Genomic DNA, 21383 nt, shown 5'->3' on the forward strand with positions numbered 1-21383 from the left:
CAGGAAGAGCTAAGAAAGAACATTTCTACTATTTTTTTTTTTAAAAAACGATTTAAGTGGTTTCTGAAACTAAGATTAATGTTTTACGTAAGTTCAGCCTTCACAGCTGCAAGAATTTTTATATCTGATTTCTGCTTTTCTCCAAATGATAGTCTCAGAACATTTTCTGAAATCTCAGAGGTAAATGATCAAGGCAAGCCAGGACCTCCAGCATTTGTTAAAATGTTTTGTGTAATCCATCTGGTTTATTCTGCTCCAGGACAGGCTGATTTTAATCCTCATATGCAGTCCATTGTGACCCTTCTGCCCACAAAGATAAGAGGAGTAAAGCTTTTACAATAATGTAATATCATATCTGGAAAGGATTCCACAAATCCTCCTGTAAGATTGCTGAAAAATCCAATTTAGCAAAAGCTTTACACACACACACACACACACACACCCCAGTATAACCTGCAATCTCCCAAGCTCGTGGTGGACAGGGGTCAGCGAAGGGACATAAACCTGTATTCCCAAAAAACACAACACTTCAGAATGCAAGTCTTAGTTCTGCAAATTTTTTAATAGACACTGAACAAGTTATTAAATGAGTATTAAGATCTTTAGACTCTTTTTTTTCTATTTGTTCTGCATCCCAGACTATCAAAATATAACTTTTTTGGTTTACCTTATGAATCTCCCAATTTTTTTCTAGCAAAAATGTCTAGCTTTGACAAACTCAGTTTTGCCTTTCCTTCTCCTTTTAAGATATATTGTCATGATTTCAGAGTAAGTTCCAAAATTTTTCTGATTTTTAAGCTTGCTGCTTTATGCTTATAGTATTATCCAGATTTAATGGAGAATTAATAAACAAACACAAAACCAGTGTGATGGTTTGCCGACCAACAGCAGCACAGATAAAAGCAGTTTGCTTCTCCTGGACAGATTTTGACCAACATTATCACAATGACCTTAGCCTATAAAGCAAAGTGATCAGCTTCCCCCAAAGCAGCCGCCCAACTACCTGCACAGGCTACTGTTAATCTCTTTTCATTACTACAGTTTTAATCTGCTTTGTGTGTGTCCCTAGTTGTCTTTGGGTTGTGGGAAATGAGATGTACCAGTATAGCCAGGCACATGGAAGGAGACAAGAAAGTGCTCGTGGTTTGAGGGGGTTGCAAGGGGAACCTGGCTTCCTGTGAGAGCTACAGTTGTATACAGAGAATTTTTAGATAAAAGTCTCTGTTGTCTTTGGAGAGAGCACACTGTTTATTTATCATTATGGTGAACTCTTTCCTGAAACCAGACATTATTTGGTAACATAGTCAACCTTACTCTAATTTATCTGTTTTAAGTCTGGATCTTTATTAGTTGGATTTTGTTACAGTGCTTTTCATTCACTCACAAATTCAGTCTTAACTCGTCACTTTCTGATCCCACCACACACTCTACTGACAATTTCAGTCCTTTCATCTTCTTTTGCACAGACAACGAACTCACTCACATATGCACAAAAGCTTTCCCTGTGCCTTTCATTCTTCATCCGTCCTTTCTTGGAACATCTTCATTTTCCGCATATTCTGACTTTAAAGCCCTCTGGCTTCACCTTCCGCCTTGAACTGTGCTTATTAGTTGGCATGTCTCATTTCCCCAACTGGATCGTCATCTCAAAGGCCAGGACCTTCTTTATCACCCAGAGCCTAGATAATAGATTCTTAATCATTAGTTGTTGAATTTGAATTAGTGTGTTTCTCTCATCATCACCCAAGCTTCCTCTGACATTCGTTCAAGCAAACTGAGTACAGCACAAAATCTAAATACTTTGTGTGGCATACAAGACTGGCCATATACTTGCCCCTGAATCAGCCTTATTTCTAAGCATTAATCTCTCTTATTCACCCCCAACTACCTGCCCAACCTATATATTTTTTAAGCCACACTGATTAAGTAACAATCTACCATATTATTTTTAAAGATCTAATTGTGTCACCTTAGGCAGATGACTTACCTTCTCTAAGGTATAAGTGTTTATCTCAGTGACAAATTATATACTCAATTAATGTTGGTTTCCTTTTTCAAATTGTAGTCCTCCAAACCAATACTATCTCATGCATCTGCACTTTTGCACTTTCTCCCCCTTCTTGGAACACCTCCTCCCCTGATTGCTTATCTACTAACTCATTCTAATGACTCTAAATTTACATCTCTAATCCCAGATTCTCTCCTGACTCAAAAACCATACATCCACCTTCCTTGCTGGCATCTCCACCAAGAGACACTAGACGTCTGTGGCATTGGTCCAGATGAAATATTATAGTGACCCGGATGAGGGTTGTAGCTGTGAAGATGGGCAAAAGAAGTAGTAGAATTTGGTATATATTTTGAGAGTTGTGTCACGGGAAGTGTCTGTAACATACTGATGCAGTTTAGTCTATGTTATTTGAAGCCTAACATGAGAGCATAAACTCAATTCCCTGTTAATACTGCTCCTCTTTGTGGTTAAAAGTCTGGTTAAAGATGCCATAAGCACATATCTTACGATTGCATGTGTCTGGTTGTCAGGTACAGAAAGTCTGACTACAAATCACAAACCTATTATCACTAATGGAATACCAGACCATTTAAATTCTTTTTTTTCCCTAAATTTCAGAATATTATGGGGGTACACACGTTTTGGTGACATAATTTGCTTTTGTACAATTTGAGTCAAAGTTATACGTATGCCCTTCACCAAGATAGTATGCATTGTACCCGTTAGGTGTGAATTTACCCATTTACCCATCCCCCTCCACCCCCTCCCACCTACTTGATTTCCATTGAGTTTTACTTCCCTATGTACACATAAGTGTTGATTGATTACTTCTTTATCTCCTGATAGATTTCATTTTTAGAGATTGCAGCTTGCATCTCTCCTTGTTAAAATTTCCACCCGAATGTCTCAGTTATCTTATACTTAACATGTCCATAACTGAACTCTTGTATCTTATGCCACCCCAATCTGCCTTTTCTCCAGTGTTCCTTATCTCAAAAATTACACCACCATCCACCCAGGGCCAGAAACTTGGGAGTCAACTTCAACAATTCTCTCCCCCTACTACCTGGGTCCAGTTGATTACAACATCCTAATGGTTCTACCACTAAATTATAACTTGAAGTCAAATATTTATCTCCACTGCTATGACTACCAACCTAGTCCAAACCTACTTCATATCTCACAGAACTATCATAGTTGCTCTTTCTGCCTTCACTCTAGACTTTCTTCAATGCATTTTCTACACAGAAGCCAGAGTGTTTTTGTAAATGCAAATTGAATCATGTCTCCCTCATTTTAAATTCTTCAATACTTTCCACCCTTTTCAGAATAAAATTCAAAATCCTCAACCTGACCTACAATATTACACACAATTGCGCTCATGCCTTCATTGAGTCTCTCAACACTTTCCCCCTTCCTCACTATGCTCCAGTCATACAAATTTTCTCTCTGTCTTTGCTACATTCCATGATGTCAGCTCCTTATCTACACTCTCCTCTACTGTATTCTCAGCACCTAGGTAATGCTTGGCACGTACGTGTTCAATTAATATTTATTAAGTATATAAAAGTGTAAATGGGTTTTCAGGATCATAACCTTTATGCCAGAAGAGGAGTTGAATCAATTATAATCCTTTTAGCTGCAAGTAATGGAGGATCCAACTAACGGAGGTCTAAACAATAAAGAATTTTATTATATCACACACCTATTATAGAAGCCCAAAGACAAGGCAGCTTTGGGTCAGTTATTTCCGCCACCTAATAACATCTTCAAGCCTCTATGTTCTTCCCTTCTCTCTCCTCTGCCATTCTCTGTATGCAACGTCTCCTCTTATGGTCACAAGACGGCTAGAGCATTTCAGACATCACAAGCAGATGACAACAGCCAGCTAATAATAGGAGTGTTTCCTCCATACAGCTCTTTTTATCAATGATAAAAGCCTTTCCCAGAAACTCCTCAGCAGAACTACCCTCAGTTTTATAGACCGAGAGTGAGTTGCATGCACTCCCCATTCCTAACCAAATCACTGGCGAAGGGAGTGAGACCACCATGACAGACTTAGACCAGTTATGGTTTATACCCTGGAGCTGGGCAGACATTCACTTTTCTTAAGCAATCAAAGGAAAACAAAGAAACAAAATCAGAGCTTTGCCAACAATGAAAAGCTGCATGGCAGAGAGAAGTGAGAGATGAGATTGACAAGAAAAAGGCTGTTAGATAGACAACCAGCAGTGTCTGCCACAAAAGAACAGCAGCAGCAACAGCAGCAGCAAAGTTCAGAAATAGTGTTGGCCAAACCATATTCCTCTATTTAAGCAAGCTATTAGGACTTGAATGTATTTAAATCAACCTAAGCCAAACTCTAAAAATATTTGTTGAGATAGTTAGCATGGTATTTTGAGCACAGGTTCTGGTTACGCCTAATCCTACTTCAACCCAAACAACTATGCTTTTTTTTTTTTCTGTTTCATATATTGAGGCTCCATAAAACATTTCATTTGGAGAAAAAAAGGAATCTATGGCTAACAGCAAAAGGAGTTTGAAAATTACTGATCTGATTTGTCTGATATTTTCTAAGAAATTGAGTCCCAGAGAGGTTATATCACCTGTGTAAGTCACTTACTGGGCAAACATCCTGGTAGAACAGGGCATCTGCTAGAGCCCAAGTTGCAGAGCAAAGCAACAGGCCAGACCAAAGACACCAAAAACAAAAGCTGATGATGCCGAGTAGCGCTGTGCTTCAGCCATGGCAGACGTTAGGTGACATGGCTTCCAGGTGACAGTAACAGCTGATGAGAGGGGAATGTGCGAGCACTGAGATGAGTCAGCAATTTCCACGTGGCTCCTGGCCCTCCTCCTCTCTCTAACATCCCTCCTCCCCCCGTCTGTAGCCTGCTCTTCTACCTGCTCTTTAAATGTTGATCTACCACAATCTCTGCTTTCCATACTTCTTGCTTCATGTGTTTTCTTTCTTCAGCTTCCACTATCAATTTTTTGCTAATAAACACAAATCTCCAGCACTTCTTTCCTAAGCTTCAGATTTGAATTCACAAACACTCACTGGTCATCTCCAACTACATATGCCACAAACACCTCCTAATCCTCATATCTAAAAATTACACCCAGGGCCTATTGGCTCCCGCTCCCCACCTGTTCTCATTCCTCCTCAGGTGCTCCCTACATCAGTAAAAGGCCTCCCTGTCAATTAAGCACCCAGAGCAGGAACCTGGCTCGTCAGTGTCCTCTCTTTTCACTCACACGTCCAAAAAGTTGTCAAAAATGTCGCTTCTAACACCCAAATTCCTCTCACACTAACTCCTTTCCACTCTACCCCCTGCACACTACTCTTATCGTTTCTCATCTAGTTTTTACAGTACCCTTGGTGGTACATCTGCTCCCTGTGATACTCCCTCCATATTGCAACTGCAATGTTATGTCTAAAGCAAACATGCAAAGTTATTCTCTTTCTTAAATGTTTTTCTCCGGAGCTACAGGATAAAGTTCAAACTCCTTGGGGTACCCTGCCAGCCCCATCACGATATGGCTCTCACTCCCTCTCCTGCCTAATTGTTCTGCCTTTTCTACTCGTGGGGAGAGGTAGCCAGGCTTCGAAGGCAGACCCCTTGAGATTGAATCTTGGCTTTGTCACTTACTGAGTTACCTGAGAAAAATCACTTAACCTGCCTGTGCCTCTGACTTCCCATTGATAAAATGGAGATAATAATATTCCGTGAAAATTAAGTGAGTTAACATATGTAAATTATGTGGAAGAGTGTTTGGTACATAGTAAGTGCTCAATAGTAGTTACTATCACTAACTTTAAAATTATCAAATAAATTCCTCTAAATCTGATGCTTTATTCCTGTCTCTGTTAATCTTCCTTGAATCCCCTTCCCTGTTTTGTTTGCCAAAGTCCTTCTCCCTGTTCAAAAGTCACTTCTACTGGACTCTTAAAACTTCAGAAACACGGCGGGACTCACTTGCTCACGCCTGTAATCCTAGCACTCCGAGAGGCCGAGGTGGTAGAATCGCTCGAGCGCAGGAGTTGGAGACCAGCCTGAGCAAAAGCAAGACCCCGTCTCTACTTAAAATAGAAAAATTAGCCCAGCCTGGTGGCACGTGCCTGTAGTCCCAGCTACTCAGGAGGCTGAGACAGGAGAATCATTAGAGTCCAGGAGTTTGAGGTTGCGGTGAGCTATAATAATACCACTACACTCTACCCAGGGCGAAAGAGCAAGACTCTGCCTCAGAAAAAAACTTCAGAAACAAATTCTTGAGCCTATGTCTCCATTCAATAAAAAGGGAGATTAAAAATTTATGGAAAACTTATTTCAGATTGCAGAACCACTATAAAGGAATTCTTCATCATTTATTCATTTATTTATTCAACAAGCATTTGTTGAGCATCTATTACAGGCACTACACTAAGGGCAGGAATTACCAAGATGGTTAATACACTACTCAAAGGAACAAAAGACATTCTATAAAAAACACATCTGCACTAGAATGTTCATAGCAGCACAATTCACAATTGCAAAGATGTCGAAACAACGCAAGTGCCCATCAGTACATGAGTGGATTAATAAAATGTGGTATATGTATTCCATGGAGTTCTACTCAGTCACAAAAAACAATGATGATCTAGCACCTCTTGTACTATCCTGGACAGAGCTGGAGCCCATTCTACTAAGTGGAGTATCACAAGAATGGAAAAACAAGCACCACATGTACTCACCATCAAATTGGTACTAACCGATCAACACTTAGGTGCACATGTGGAAGCAATATTCATCGGATGCCGGGCAGGTGGGAGGGGGGTGGAAGGGATGAGTAAATTCACAACTAATGGGTGCGGAGCGCACTGTCTGGGGGATGGGCATGGGTGGTGCAAAGGCAATATATGTAATCAAATGTTTACACCCCCATAATATTCTGAAATTTAAAAATAAATAAAATAAAGTTTAAAGTTAAAACTTCAAAGTTTAAGTTAAATAGCTATTCCCTTGAAATTCCACCAATTGTTAGTCCTGTCCTCACTTGGATATCACAATGCTTGCAGGTAGAAGGTATATAACAAATGTTTGTTATATTTTAAATAGATATTAATTGGTGTTGGCTCTTGGGTAGTTGTTAATGTCACTTCTTCCCCACAAGGCCAAGACCAATACCCCAAAGTACATCATCTTTCAGACTCACATCACTGACTATCCATCCCTGGAAAGCCTTCCTTTGCTCCCATGTACAAATCCCTGACTTTGTTGGAATGACTAGTCTCTCCAGATTCAAATTCAGGACTTGTTTAGATTAGGATTCACATCAAGTCACATCAGCCCTGGTCATACACTGGCCCCATCATGCTCATTATCGTTCCATTTTCTGATGCAATAGAAATTGCTCAGTCCTAAAATAATGATCAAACATCCTCCAAGTAACCTTAATAATTTCTGTTTGAATAGATCAAGACCTATAGTCATAGAATCATTTCAATAAAGTCAAAGAGAGTGTGCAGTAAAAGGTTAATTTAGGCCTGGTTGTTCAAGCCCTGCACATGCCAAAGAAAGGCCTGTCCTCAGGAGGACTGGTCCTTGGCCAGATCTTAGGAGACAACCTCTGACCCCCTGGAATGCCTGGCCTGATAAGAATTTTTATATTCCTGAGACCTTGGGCCAGGCTGTATCAGTTTGACCGGCTGGTTTATGCTAACATGACCTGTTATGCCTATTTTTGGATGCCTGAGGTCCATGGGCCGTGCTGGATCAGTGTGATCTTTTGAAGGCTGGAAACTAAGTAGATAATGTCAGTAATGTTGGTGCTACATAGCTATGAGACTGACTTGAAAGCTAAAAACACTGGACACCAAGGTTCAGGGAAGCTTTCGGTTGACATCAGTTCCCACGTGTTGTTAATAGCTGGGAGAATTAAGTGCATCCATGTGACTCCACTGGGAGAAGACACTTGGAATCTAGTTCCTGATTTCTCCTGGTCTTTACCCATTTGCCTTTTACCTTTGCTGATTTTAATCTGTATGCTTTGACTGTAATAAATAATAACTGTGAGTGTAACAACTTTTCTGAGTCCTGTAAGTCCTTCTAGCAAATCACCAAGTCTGAGTGGTCTTGGGAACCTCTTGTTCAGAGTCACTTTAAGTGAATACAATAATGAGTCAAAGAAGCCAATTATATTAGTATTTTTAAACCTGTAGATTTTTGCTGCTCAGAACACTTTTCATTTTATATAGATCCATCTCATTACCTTGTTTTCACCTCTACATCAAATCCACAAAACAAATTGTATCTAAACAAATTTTAAATGCCAAAGTGCATTGACAAAAAATTCAATCTATAATATAGGAGAAAATATTTGCAAACTACAGATCTGACAAAGGACTAATATCCAGAGTCTACAAGGAACTCAAACAAATCAACAAGAAAAAACAAACAACCCCTTAAAAAGTAGGAAAAAGATATGAACAGATTTTTTTCAAAAGAAGATAGACAAATGGCCAAAAACATATGAAAAAATGCTCAACATCACTAATCATCAGACAAATGCAAATTAAAACCACAATGAGATACCACCTCACTCCATTTTTAAAAAGTCAAAAACCAATAGATGCTGGCATGGATGCAGTAAAAAGGGAATGCATATACACTGTTGATGAGAATGTAAATTAGTACAACCTCTATGGAGAACAGCAAGGAGATTCCTCAACGAACTAAAAGTAGACCTACTATTCAATCCAGCAAGCCCACTACTGGGCATCTACCTAAAGGAAAAGAAGTCATTGTATCAAAAAGACACTTGCACCTGAATGTTTTTCACAGCACAATTCACAACTGCAAAAATATGGAATCAACCTAAGTGCCTATAAACTGAGGAGTGGATAAAGACAATGTGGCAAATATATAACATGGAGTACTACTCAGCCATAAGAAGGAATGAAATAATGTCTTTTGCAGGAACTTGTATGGAACTGGTCACCTTCATCCTAAGTGAAGTATCTCAGGAACAGAAAAACAAATACCATATATTCTTACTTATAAGTGGGAGCTGAACAATGTATATATATATGATCACACAAAGTGGAATGATGGACATTGGGAACTAAGAAGGGGGAAAGGTGTGTGGGGGGGGTGAGGGATCAAAAATTACCTACTGGGTACAATATATACTATTTGAGCAAAAATTTTACCACCATATAATTCTTCCATGTAACCAAAAACACTTGAATGCCCTAAATCTTTCAAAAGAAAAAAAAAAGAATTCAACCTCTACAGATTGAGCAAAAGGAAATGCTTACACATGTTCCCAAGGATATGTGTAGAAGGTTCTTCACTCCAGTATTACAGTAATAGTAAAAACCAAAGGTAACTTATATGTCCTTAAACACAGAAATGTTACAACACATAGTAGAATAGCCTTACTATGGAACTTTATGTAACTGAGAACAGTTATCAAATGCAATTCAAGAAAGATTGTTGGGGATACAAGGCAAATATGCAGAATGAGGCTCATTTTTGTAAAAAACAAAAAAAAATCCTAATTGTTTATGTACACATAGAAAAAGAGCCTGGAATCTCATCAATCTGATGCCAGTGGGTACCATGGAGCAAGGAAGGGCAGAGTAAGAGGAGATTTCTTCAGTGATATTTAAATATTTTTCAACTGACACATAACATTTTTGTAATTTTGATAGATTTGAAAATGCCAAACATCCCAACTTTTAACCACTTTGCTTTTATGTACAATGCCAAAACCATCTGACACTAGTCAGCAATGTTAAAATTAGTGTTACATTTAGACTCACCTCTACCTCTGGGGAAATTCCACCTGAGCTGTGAAGATGAGATAAGATGAGATCTGATTCACCAGGTATGAGAACAGGTAGTGGGAAGTAGGCTGGCAGGCATCCTGCAAGAGAAAGAAGCACCTTGGTGAGTGCTCATTTGACCTTGCAGTAACTTGTCATAAAGATCTTTGGAAGCATACAGTTAGATAGAACAAATGAGCCCCAATATTTGATAGCAGAGTAGGGTAACTATAGCTAGCAACAACCAAGTATATTTCAAATTACCTAGAAGACAGGAATTGAAATGTTACCAACACATGAAAATAATAAGTGCTAAAGGTGACGGATACCCCAAATACCCTGACTTGATCATTGCACATTTCTATCCATGTAAAAAATACATGTATCCCATAAAAACTATGTAGGATATTTTATATCAATAAAAACAAAACGAAACAAAAACTAAGTACATATGCCCTAGTTTTCCTTGGTCATGAACACCCTAAGTAGGAATTCCTTCCATGAACCCCTTCTCTACACCCTGCAGGGCTACAGGAGTCCCTCCTATTGAAGAGCAATCTGAGTACTGAGTATGGGCTGTGAGCCTTATGAGGTGATAAAGTGCACCTTCCTATGTTCCCGCCCAGCCATCTGGCAGCATGCCCTTGTGCAAGCCCACCACCACTCCAAATCTGTCTTCCTTACCTGTAACACAACGGTCATGAATAGATCACTTCTAATGTCTTTTGTAGCCCTACAATTCTAAGGTATTATCACAATACATTAGCTCCATTTTCCTTCACCTGGACATAGCTTCTTCCCCTCTACATAGCTATGGCTTCCAACCAGACACCCTTGCTATTCCCACCAAGAGAAGGAAAGGGTAGGTATATATAAAATGTTGGAGAAGAATCATAACCCATCACACCAACTCCTCATCTAGCATGAAAATAAAGAAATATGTTAAATACCGTTCCATATTTAAAATAAAGCTGCCTGTTCATTTTAGTTGTATTATATAATTCTAATTCTGACACAGCAATTTATGTCTTTTGATGCCTATCAAGAAGATGAATTAAAACTTTAGTTAATGAAAAGCAAATGTTTTATATTTATATGCCCTCTTTAATCTTTTGTATAAAAAAGGAGGGAACATTAATCTCTGACAAAAGAGGAAGCCTCAGTGTGGAGAGGATAAGGAGTATGTCTCAATGTTAACCGAAATGTAATTCAAACAGCTGGTGATCATATTCAATTTCTAGGATGAATTTCTAGATAGTCCTAATATTTATTTTTGTCTGTCAATTTGAAGTCCCATCAGGAAATAAAAGAAGAAAAAGATTCATTTATGGTCCTCATTTTCAGAATAAATTGAGTCTCATTATAAAATGTTCACATTTTTCTACCGCAATTAGAAGTTCACAAGAAGACCAAAGGCAAAAGATTAATGGATCACAAATGAGGGCCGCTCTGCATGGCAGGAAGACCACCCCCACCACCCAGGCATGACATAACGTGACCCAATGCCCAGCTCCGCTACAAAAAATTGCAACACCTACGCTGTACCACTAATTCTGTTTTCAAGAAAGCTTACTGTTATGAGTTTTTGCATTCTGAAATTTAACATACATACTATTTCACTGTTACAGTTACAAATCCCTGAAGTCACGGGTCATGGGAAAATGCTGGCAAAATCTGCTTTGTAGCACTGAATAGGTGATTGATATCAATAATATGCATGGTGTCCTCAAAGCAGCTTTTGTGCTTCAAATTGCTTACTGAAGGAGTTAATTTTAAGTTAAACACCAATAACATTTGGGAAAAAATAATCTTACAAAACTATACACATAGCAACTATTAATAAATAGAGCAATCATTAATGTGATGTTATATGAAGCTGTAATTAGCTGATGAGCACATTTATGGAACAGCTGAGAACCAGCAGACTGTTAAGATCCGAGGTAGGCACAAAATAGATCCATGAAAAAAGTCCTTTTTCTTAAAGAAATTTGCCATCTACATGGGCCCAGAGCACGCGAGACAATGCTGTCATTTGATAAGAAAATGTACAAACTGTCTGAAATCAAATTGAAAATGTAAATGCTGAGAATCCATCAGAGAAAGGTGTGAATCGACCCAGAAAGTGTTAAGCATGTGTGGTTACACACTCAGAGTAGGTTGGTTAGGAGGGGGATCAGACTAATGGGAACATTTTACGGCACAGGGGAAATAGCAAGGGTCTCAAACCTGGAGATTAAAATCTTAAATGGCAATAGGAATTTCAGATAAACACAGGAATAAACAACTTTTTGGTAGAATCTTTCTGATTAATTCTTCTTTAATCATTGCCTGTGGCAATAAATGAAAAAGTTGTTGTAAGTGATATTCAAAGTACTTAGAAAAGAGACTTTGAGCAAGGATAAGGGTAGCATAGTTAAGCATTCATGTTATCAGGACATTCCAGAAAAACCTAGAGTGCTCAGAGTATCTTGTGCACATATTCACACCTTGGGTACCACTTGGGAAATTCTAACATTGTAGAATGTTAGAATCTATCCTCAATCCTGAAGATCTTCTGTGATTAACCCCAGAGTAGCCACTCCTTACCTGGTTGCTGTTCCCAAACACTTGTAAATAGTTATACCTGAACCTGAGTCATACAAGAAAGGAAAAGGCTGAAAGTTACTTGTATAAATAAATCCTTGATCTCAGCTTCTTTTATTTTCCTTGTTGCTCTCATTTAAAAGTACATTCAAAGGCTTCTAATAGCAGCCATAATGGAGAAGCTAGTGTCAAATTAATCATTCTACTTGAAAATAAATCATACAGAAGCTTTTCAGTTTAATATAGTCCCATTTGTCTATTTTTGTTTTAGTTGTTTAAGGTTTTGAGGTCTTAGCCATAAAATCTTTTCCCAGATTAATGTCCTAAAGTATTTTCCCTATGTTTTCTTCTAATATATTTATATTTTGGGGTCTTACATTTAAGTCTGTAATCCATCATGAGTTGATTTTTATATATGGTAAGAGATAGGGGTCCAGTTTCATTCTTCTGCATATGGAGATCCAATTTTCCCAGCACCATTTAATGAAGAGGGTGTCCTTTCTCCAGTGTATACTCTTGGCACCTTTGTTGAAAATCAATTTGCTGTAAATACATGGATTTATTTCTGGGTTCTCTATTCTGTTCCAATGGTCTGTGTGCCTATTTTTATACCAAAATCATGCTTGATTTAATATTTGATTAATATAACCTTGTAACATATTTTGAAGTCAGGTAGTTTAATACCTCCAGCTTTGTTCTTTTTGTTCAAGATTGCTTTGGCTATTCTGGCTTTTTTTTCAGTTCCATGCAAATTTTAGAATTGTTTCTTCTATTTCCATGGAAAAAATGACATTGATATTTTAAAAGGGATTATATTGAATCCATATTATTGCTTTGGGTAGTATGGTCATTTTAATGATATCAATTCTTCCAATCCATAAGCATGGGATGTCTTTTCATTTGTTCATGTCCTCTTCTATTTCTTTTAACAATGGTTTGTAGTTTCCCTTGTAGAGATCTCTTACCTCCTTGGATAAATTTAACCCTAGGGGTTTTATTATATCTTTTTTTTTTTTTTTCATCCTAGGTATCTTTTTGATGTGCTGCTAAATTCAGATTGCTAGTATTTTCTTGAGGATTTTTGCATCTATGCTCATTAGGGATATTGGCCTGTAGTTTTCTTTTTTGTTGTACTCTTGTCTGGTTTTGGTATCAGGGTAATGCTGGCTTCACAGAATGAATTAGAGAGAATTCTCTTCTCTTCAATGTTTTGTAATAGTTTGAGGAGAATTGGTATTAGTTCTTTTTTATATGTTTGGTAGAATTTGGTAGCAAATCCTCCTGGTCCTGGGCCTTTCTTTTTTGGGAAACTTTTTATTACTGATTCAATCTTGCTACTCATTATTGGTCTGTTCAGGTTTTCTATTTTTCCTAATTCAGTCTTGGTAGGTTGTAGATTTCCAGCTTGGTAGGTTTCCAGAAATTTATCCATTTCCTCTAGGCTTTCCAGTTTGTTAGCATATAGTATAAGTTGTTCAAAAGCTTCTACACAGCAAGGTAAATAATCAACAGAGTGAAGAGACAATCTGCTGAATGCGAGAAAATATTTGAAGACTATTAATCCAACAAGGGACTAATACCCAGAATATACAAGGAACTTAAACAACTAAACAATAAAAAAAAGATCATTAGAAAGTGTACAAAGAACATGAATAGACAATTCTCAAAAGAAAACATACAAATGACCCAGAGCTATATGAAAAAATGCTCAACATCACTAATAATCAGGGAAACGTAAATGAAAATCACAATGACATATCATCTTACCCCAGTTAGTATGACCATTATTAAAAAGACAAAAAATAACAGATGCTAATGAGTATGTGGAGAAAAGAGAACTCTCATGCACTGCTGGTGAGAATGTAAATTAATGCAACTACTATGGAAAACAGTCTGGGAATTTCTAAAGAAAATCTAAAAGTAGAACTACCATACAATCAAGCAATCCCACTACTGGGTACCTCTCCAAAGGAAATAAAATCATTATATCAAAGGGATACCTGCACTTGCATGTTTATTGCAGCACTATTCGCAATAGCAAAGATGTAGAATCAACCTAAGAGCCCATCAACTGGCAAATGGATAAAGAAAATGCGGTATATCTACACAGTGGAATACTATTCTGCCATAAAAAAGAAAAAATCATGTCATGTGCAGCAACATGAACGGAACTGAAGGTCATTATGTTAAATAAAATAAACCAGGCATAGAAAGACAAATATCCCATGTTCTCACTCATATATGGGAGCTAAAACAAGTTGATCTCATAAAGGTAGAGAGTAGAATGATAGATACTAGAAGCTGGGAAGTGTGGGTAGGTGAGAGGAGGAGAAGAAGAGAGGCAGGTTAATGGGTCAAACATACAGTTAGATAAAAGGTGTAAGTTCTGTCTTTCAACAGCAGAGTAAAGTGACTGTAGTTATTAACAATGTATTATATATTTCAAAGTAGTTAAAAGAAAAGACTTGAATTCTTCCCAACACATCGAAATGACAAACACTCAAAGTGGTGGACATCTCAAACACCCTGACTTGATAATTACACATTCTATGCATGTTACAAAACATCACATGTAACCTACAAATACGTAAAATATTATGTATCAATTTAAAAATTAATTTAAAAAATCCCAAATCTACAAGCCTGCAGTAAAAAATAAATAAATTATAAAATCTGGACAAAATGTTTTAAAATAACTATTTGTAGGCATTGGCAGGGAATGAGTAAAGGCAAGATTTCAGTAGCTTCAATGTATAAAGGAAGAAAAATAGAATTGGTGAGTTCCCAGAAACATACAACCTACCCAGGTTGAATCATAAGAAAATCTGCACAGATCAATAACAACTAAGGATATTGAATAAGTAATAAAAACTTTTCAACAAAGAAAAGCCCAGCCTGAAAAGAAATCCTGATGGCTTCACTGGTAAATTTTATCAAACATTTAAAGAAAAATTAATGCCAATACTTCTCAAACTTTTCCAAAAAATTGAAGAGGAGGGAATACTTCCACACTCATTCTATAAGACCAGCATTACCCTGATACCAAAGCCAGATAAGGACACTACAAAAAAAGAAAATTATAGGCCAATATCTCTGAAAGACATAGATGCAAAAGTCCTCAACAAAATACTAGCAAACTAAATTCAACAGAACATTAAAAGAATTACACACTACAATCAAGTAGAATTTATTCTTGGGATGCAAGGATGATTTGATATATGCAAATCAATAAATGTGAGACATCACATTAACAGAATGAAGAACAAAAACCATATGATCATCTTAATAGATGCAGAAAATACACTTGACAAAATTCAACATCATTTCATGATAAAAACTCTCAACAAATTAGATATAGAAGGAATGTACTTTAACTTAATAAAGGCCATATATAACAACCCCAAAGATAACATCATACTCAATGGTGAAAAGCTAAAAGCTTTTTCTGAAAGATCAGGAACAAGAGAAGGATACCCATTCTTGCCACTTTTATTCAATATAGTACTGGAGGTTCTAAGCAGAGCAATTAGGCAAAAAGAAAGAGAAAGGAGGGAAGGTTGGTCCAAACTGGAAAAGAAGAAGTAAAATTATCTCTGTTTGCAGATGACATGATCTTATATGTAGAAAACCCTAAATAGTTCATTACATCTAAACTGTTAGATCTAATAAACAAATTCAATAAAGTTGCAGGAAACAAAAGCAATATACAAAAATCAGTAGCATTTCTATACACTAACAATGAACTATGCACAAAAAAATAAAGAAAACAATCCAATTTACAATAGCATCAAAAAGAATAAAATATTTAGAAATAAATTTAAACAAAGAGGTACAAAAATCTACACTGAAAATTATAAAACAATTTCTTATGAAAGAAATTGAAGAAGACACAAATAAATGGAAAGATAGCTCATGTTCGTGGGTTAGAAGAATTAATATTGTTAAAATGTCGATGCTACCCAATGTAATCTACAGAATCAATGCAATCCCTATTAAAAATCCAATGTCATTTTTCCAGAAATAGAAAAAAACACTTTAAAATTTATATGGAACCACAAAAGACCCCAAATAGCCAGCAAAGCTGGAGGCATTACACTACCTGATTTCAAAATACACTGCAAAGACATAGTGATCAAAACAGACATTTAGAACAACTTACCTATCAGATTCAATGAACACTATTCTGATAATGGACATACTAAAAGCCCTGACTTCAGCATTCTACATCCATGTAACAAGAACACTTGTACCCTCCAATATTTTGAAATTAAAATTATTTTAAAAAAAAAAAGAAAGAAAGAAAAAGAGATCATGTGGGTGAAGTGAAGCTGTTCTTCTCACCTTCTTCAATGTGTCTATTCTTGGATGTTTTGTTCTAATAGCCTGCTGGAACTTCTCTGCTTGACTCCCAGACTCCCACAGTGGCACTCTCCACTGTGGGTCGCTGTCAAAATCAATACCACTGTGGAAGGATGACAGTAGAAAGCTCCTATTCACCATCTTGCTGACATCGTCCCCATCATTTTTCTAAAATTACCTCCACCAAGGTTACATACGACCCTCTGATCACTAACGCCAGTGGAGACTTGTGACTTCTTTGACAGAACGTTCTGCTGCCCTTGACACTGTCCACTGGCCCTTGTTGGTGAAGCTTCTCCCTGGGCTTGCAGGGCAACACTCTCTCTGAGTGTTCTCCTCCTCCCCCGAGGCACCTTCACAGCCTTCTATCCTGGCTCCTCTTTATCTACTTGCCGCTTGAGTAGCTATATCTCCCAGGAACTCATCTTTGGCTTCTTACCTCACATTTTTCCCAGGCCTGTACCAATGACTCCAATGATCAATATGTTGATGATTTCCACATTGAAATCCACATGCCCTCTTGTGCCTGATTTCCAGTCAATCCCATCATTTTGACTTCCTGTTGAAAGGCAGAGGAGTGTGGTGATTAACAGCATGGACTTTGGAGCCAGAATGCCTGGGCTGTGTGGCCTTGGGGAAATCGCTGAGGCTTTCTCTGAGCCTCAGTTTTCTCATCTGTAAAATGGAGGGATGAGTAAGAATAGCACCTATTTCATAGCATTCTTTATTTCCTAAATCCTTCTCCGATATACACGTCTCTTCCTCTCTAATCCTATCTGATTCCAACTATCAAGCCATACTTACCTCTCTACCTTTATTTCTAGACATTTCTCCCCTATCTCCCCACCCTATCCTTTGACTCCACAACAGAAACTGAAATCTAGTTTTTGGTTCCTTAACAATGTCATGCTCTTGCTTCAGAGCCCTTAACTTCTTCTGGCTTATCTGCCTGGAATCTTCTCCTTCTTTCATTCTTCTCTATCCAGAACACCTAATCCCTACTCTCACACAGGGCCTCTATACGTGGTTGTACAGGTTGTGCACGGAAGAACTTTAGAAGACTCCATGCACATTGCAGTCTATGTGGCCAGCATTCCCTGGAGTTGTCTAGTGCCTACACAGTCTTACGTGATGGCCCTGTCCCACTCTGCCTTATTCAGATAACTTTCACTCTTTCTTCAAGTCTCTGCTCAGAGGTCCCCTCCTTCAGGATGCTCTTCTGGACTCCTCTCTTGGTTACATTTAGTGTCAGTTTTTTGCTGTCCCTATTTTCTGTCCTTCTTTGACACCCCATGCTGTTAATCACAGCCCTTTTCACAAAATGCTGTAACCATCTGCTTTCTTGGGTTAGACCCCACTAGACTGGTAAGGGTCCAATACGTCCAATCCAAACTCAATAACTTCTCTTCAGCTCAAACCCACTTACCCAGACATTCACTGTCTATCACCCAAACTTCCCTTCTTCTGTATTCTCTATTTATATGGAATCATCTATTCACCCATTTTTCAACCCATCCTCTGACAATTTTCTCATCTTCCAGCCATAAATTAATTAGTACCTATCAGACTTTTATATACCATGACCTCACATTCCACCTTAGTCAAATTGTAATCCTTTGTTTATGTGCTAATCTCTCTATAGACCATGAACTTAATAAAAGCACAAGACTATTTCCTTATCACCAGCACCTGATATACCGCTTGAAATTATGCTGAATTAAGTTAGCATATTTAAATACATAAAAAATAATTAAATATAATAAAATCTGTAGGATTTAGAATAAACTATAAATCCAAATAAACCATTTGTTAGGACTTCAATTCATTCATATGCCTTGGGACCTTGATTCTTTTCATTTTAATATATTTTATTCATTTACAATATTGATTTTCATTTAGAAAAATACTGGCTTGTGAATTTTTCTATAATCAAATGAACATAATTTCTCATATAAGTAAAAATAATTTTAGTATACACTCACATATGTTACTACTTGCAAAATCTATTTCAGTGCTGAACATTTAACTGGCATAAAACAAATATTGGCAATTATGGCATGAAAAGGACACTGCCTTGAAAAACACTATGCAGCAAGGCAATGTAAAAATAAACTGAAAATTCTAAAAACAGTTCTTTTAAGCAAATTCCATCTCTCTTCTGCTAACAAAACATTCTCATTGCTTATAGATTAAAAAACATAAATGTTTCCTTTCAATAATAAATTCTCCCTCTCCAGGGGGAAAAAAAAAACTACTGTATTTGAGTCTGGGCTCTGACATTTACTAATTTTGGGGTCTGGGATAAATCAATCTTACAATGCCTTAGTTTTCTTATATGTAAACAAAAAGGAAGTAATGATAACATGATATCACAAAGTTACACATAAAGAATAGATGAGACTTGGTATATGAAAATGATGTCTAAACTGTAAAGTGCTAGGCCACCGTTGTTACCACTGTTAATATGATTCCCACCAGAATAATCACTTTCCAAAGTGCCTCAGTCCCTAAATGAATTCCATTATCACGTCCCTCCCTATATCTCTTTATCACTTGAGCTGACTCTGGAGGATAAAAGTGACATTATCTTGAAAGTGGAGAATAAAATATAGTGTGTGTAAACAAAATATATTTGCACATTAGTATTTAAGTGTATATTGTACAGTAGGCATTTTAAAGATTTTTAGAAAATAAAGCCATAGGAAGCCAATGCTTCAAAAGTATAGTATAGAGCAGGGGTCAGGAAACTTCTTCTGTCAAGTGACAGACAGCAAATATTTTAGCTTTGAGAGCCATATGGTCTCTGTCACAACTACTCAACTCAGCTGTTATGTGAAAACAGCTATAAACAATATGCAAATAAGTATGACTGTGTCCCAATAAATCTTTATTTATGCATACTAAAATTTGAATTCTATGTAATTTCCATGTGTCTTAGTTTGCTCAGGCTGCTATAACAAAATACTTTAGACCAGGCAATTTATAAACAACAGACATTTACTGCTCACTGTTCTGGAAACTAGAAATTACAAGATCAAGACACATGTGGGTTCAGTGTGGAGTGAGGGCTGATTCTCACAGATGGGGCCCTTTATATGTCCTCACATAGCACAAAGGTCAAACCCCCTCAGGGTTCTCTTATAAGGACACTAATCCCATCCACGAGGGCTCTGCCCTTAAGATCTAATTGCTTCCTAACGGCCCCGCTTCCTAATACTATCACATTGGGGGTTAAGTTTCAATGCATGGGTTTCGGAGAAACATAAACATTCAGACCAAGGCAACATGTCATAAAATATTTTTCTTTGCATTTTTTTCAACTATTTAAAAAAAGTAATTTGGCCAAGATTGGTAGTTTTCTGAATTCAAATACTTTTCAGATTATATTACAAGTAAAATTCTTGATTGCTCCTGGGAGCACTGTCAGAGGACATTTGGATGTAGTTATTCTAAGGAAAAGTGATTGTCTGCATTAATACAAGGTCCACCAAAATGGTGCTTGTGCATGTTCTATATTATATCACCCTCCTTCAAGTGGCTTATCACGGAATCTGGAAAGACTTATACATCTTGAACGTTTGTTATAAATGTTCATCTGCAAAATGTTTCCACCCTGGTCATGTATTATATTACCCAGGCAACATGATGAGAGTATGGTTTGGAAAGTCACTCAAAATGGGGTTGGTATGCTCTGAATGTCTGTGTCCCCCCAAAATTCATGTGTTGAAATATAATCACCAATTTGATTATAGGAGGTAGGGACTTTGGGAGGTGATTAAGCACAAGGGCAACAATAGATGTTGGCGTGGATGGAGAGTGAAAGGAATGCTTATCCACTGTTAATGAGACTGCAAATGAGCACAACCTCTATGGAAGGTAGTATGGAGATTCCTCAAAGAACTAAAAGTAGACCTACCATTCGATCCAGCAATTCTACTACTGGGTATCTACCCAAAGGAAAAGAAGTCATTTTATCAAAAAGACACCTGTACTCAAATATTTACTGCAGCACAATTCACAGTCACAAAGATATGGAATCAACCCAAGTGCCCATCCATTCATGAGTGGATTAACAAAATGTGGTCTATGTATACCATGGAGTACTACTCAGCCATATAAAAGGATGAATTAATGCCTTTTGTAAATGTTTGGATGGAACTGGAGACCATTCTCCTAAGTGAAGTATCTAAAGAATGGAAAAACAAACACCACATGTACTCCACTATTAAATTGGAACTAACTGATGAGCACACATGTGCACAGAGGGAAGTAAAACTCAGTGGAAATCAAGTAGGGAGGTGGGGAGAAGAGGAGATGGGCATACACCTATCTAATGGGTACAACGAACACTATTTGAGTGATGGGCACACTTAAAGCCATGACTAAAGCATTACAAATGTGATCCATGAAACCAAAAATATCTGTACCCCCTTAATATTTTGAAATTTAAAAAAAAAACTTTAAAAAAAAGAAACTGGCTGTAAGATAAACTCCATTTGTGTGCATTACTTGATCAGTAGGCATTACTAACTCCTCTTTCTCCACTAGAATGCAAAGCATGTCATCTGAACAATGGAAGCTATGCAAGCCAACCTAATTATTAATACACCCACTGGCTTT

This window comes from Eulemur rufifrons, chromosome 2 (assembly GCF_041146395.1).
Source record: "Eulemur rufifrons isolate Redbay chromosome 2, OSU_ERuf_1, whole genome shotgun sequence".
In the NCBI taxonomy this organism is placed as follows: domain Eukaryota; kingdom Metazoa; phylum Chordata; class Mammalia; order Primates; family Lemuridae; genus Eulemur; species Eulemur rufifrons.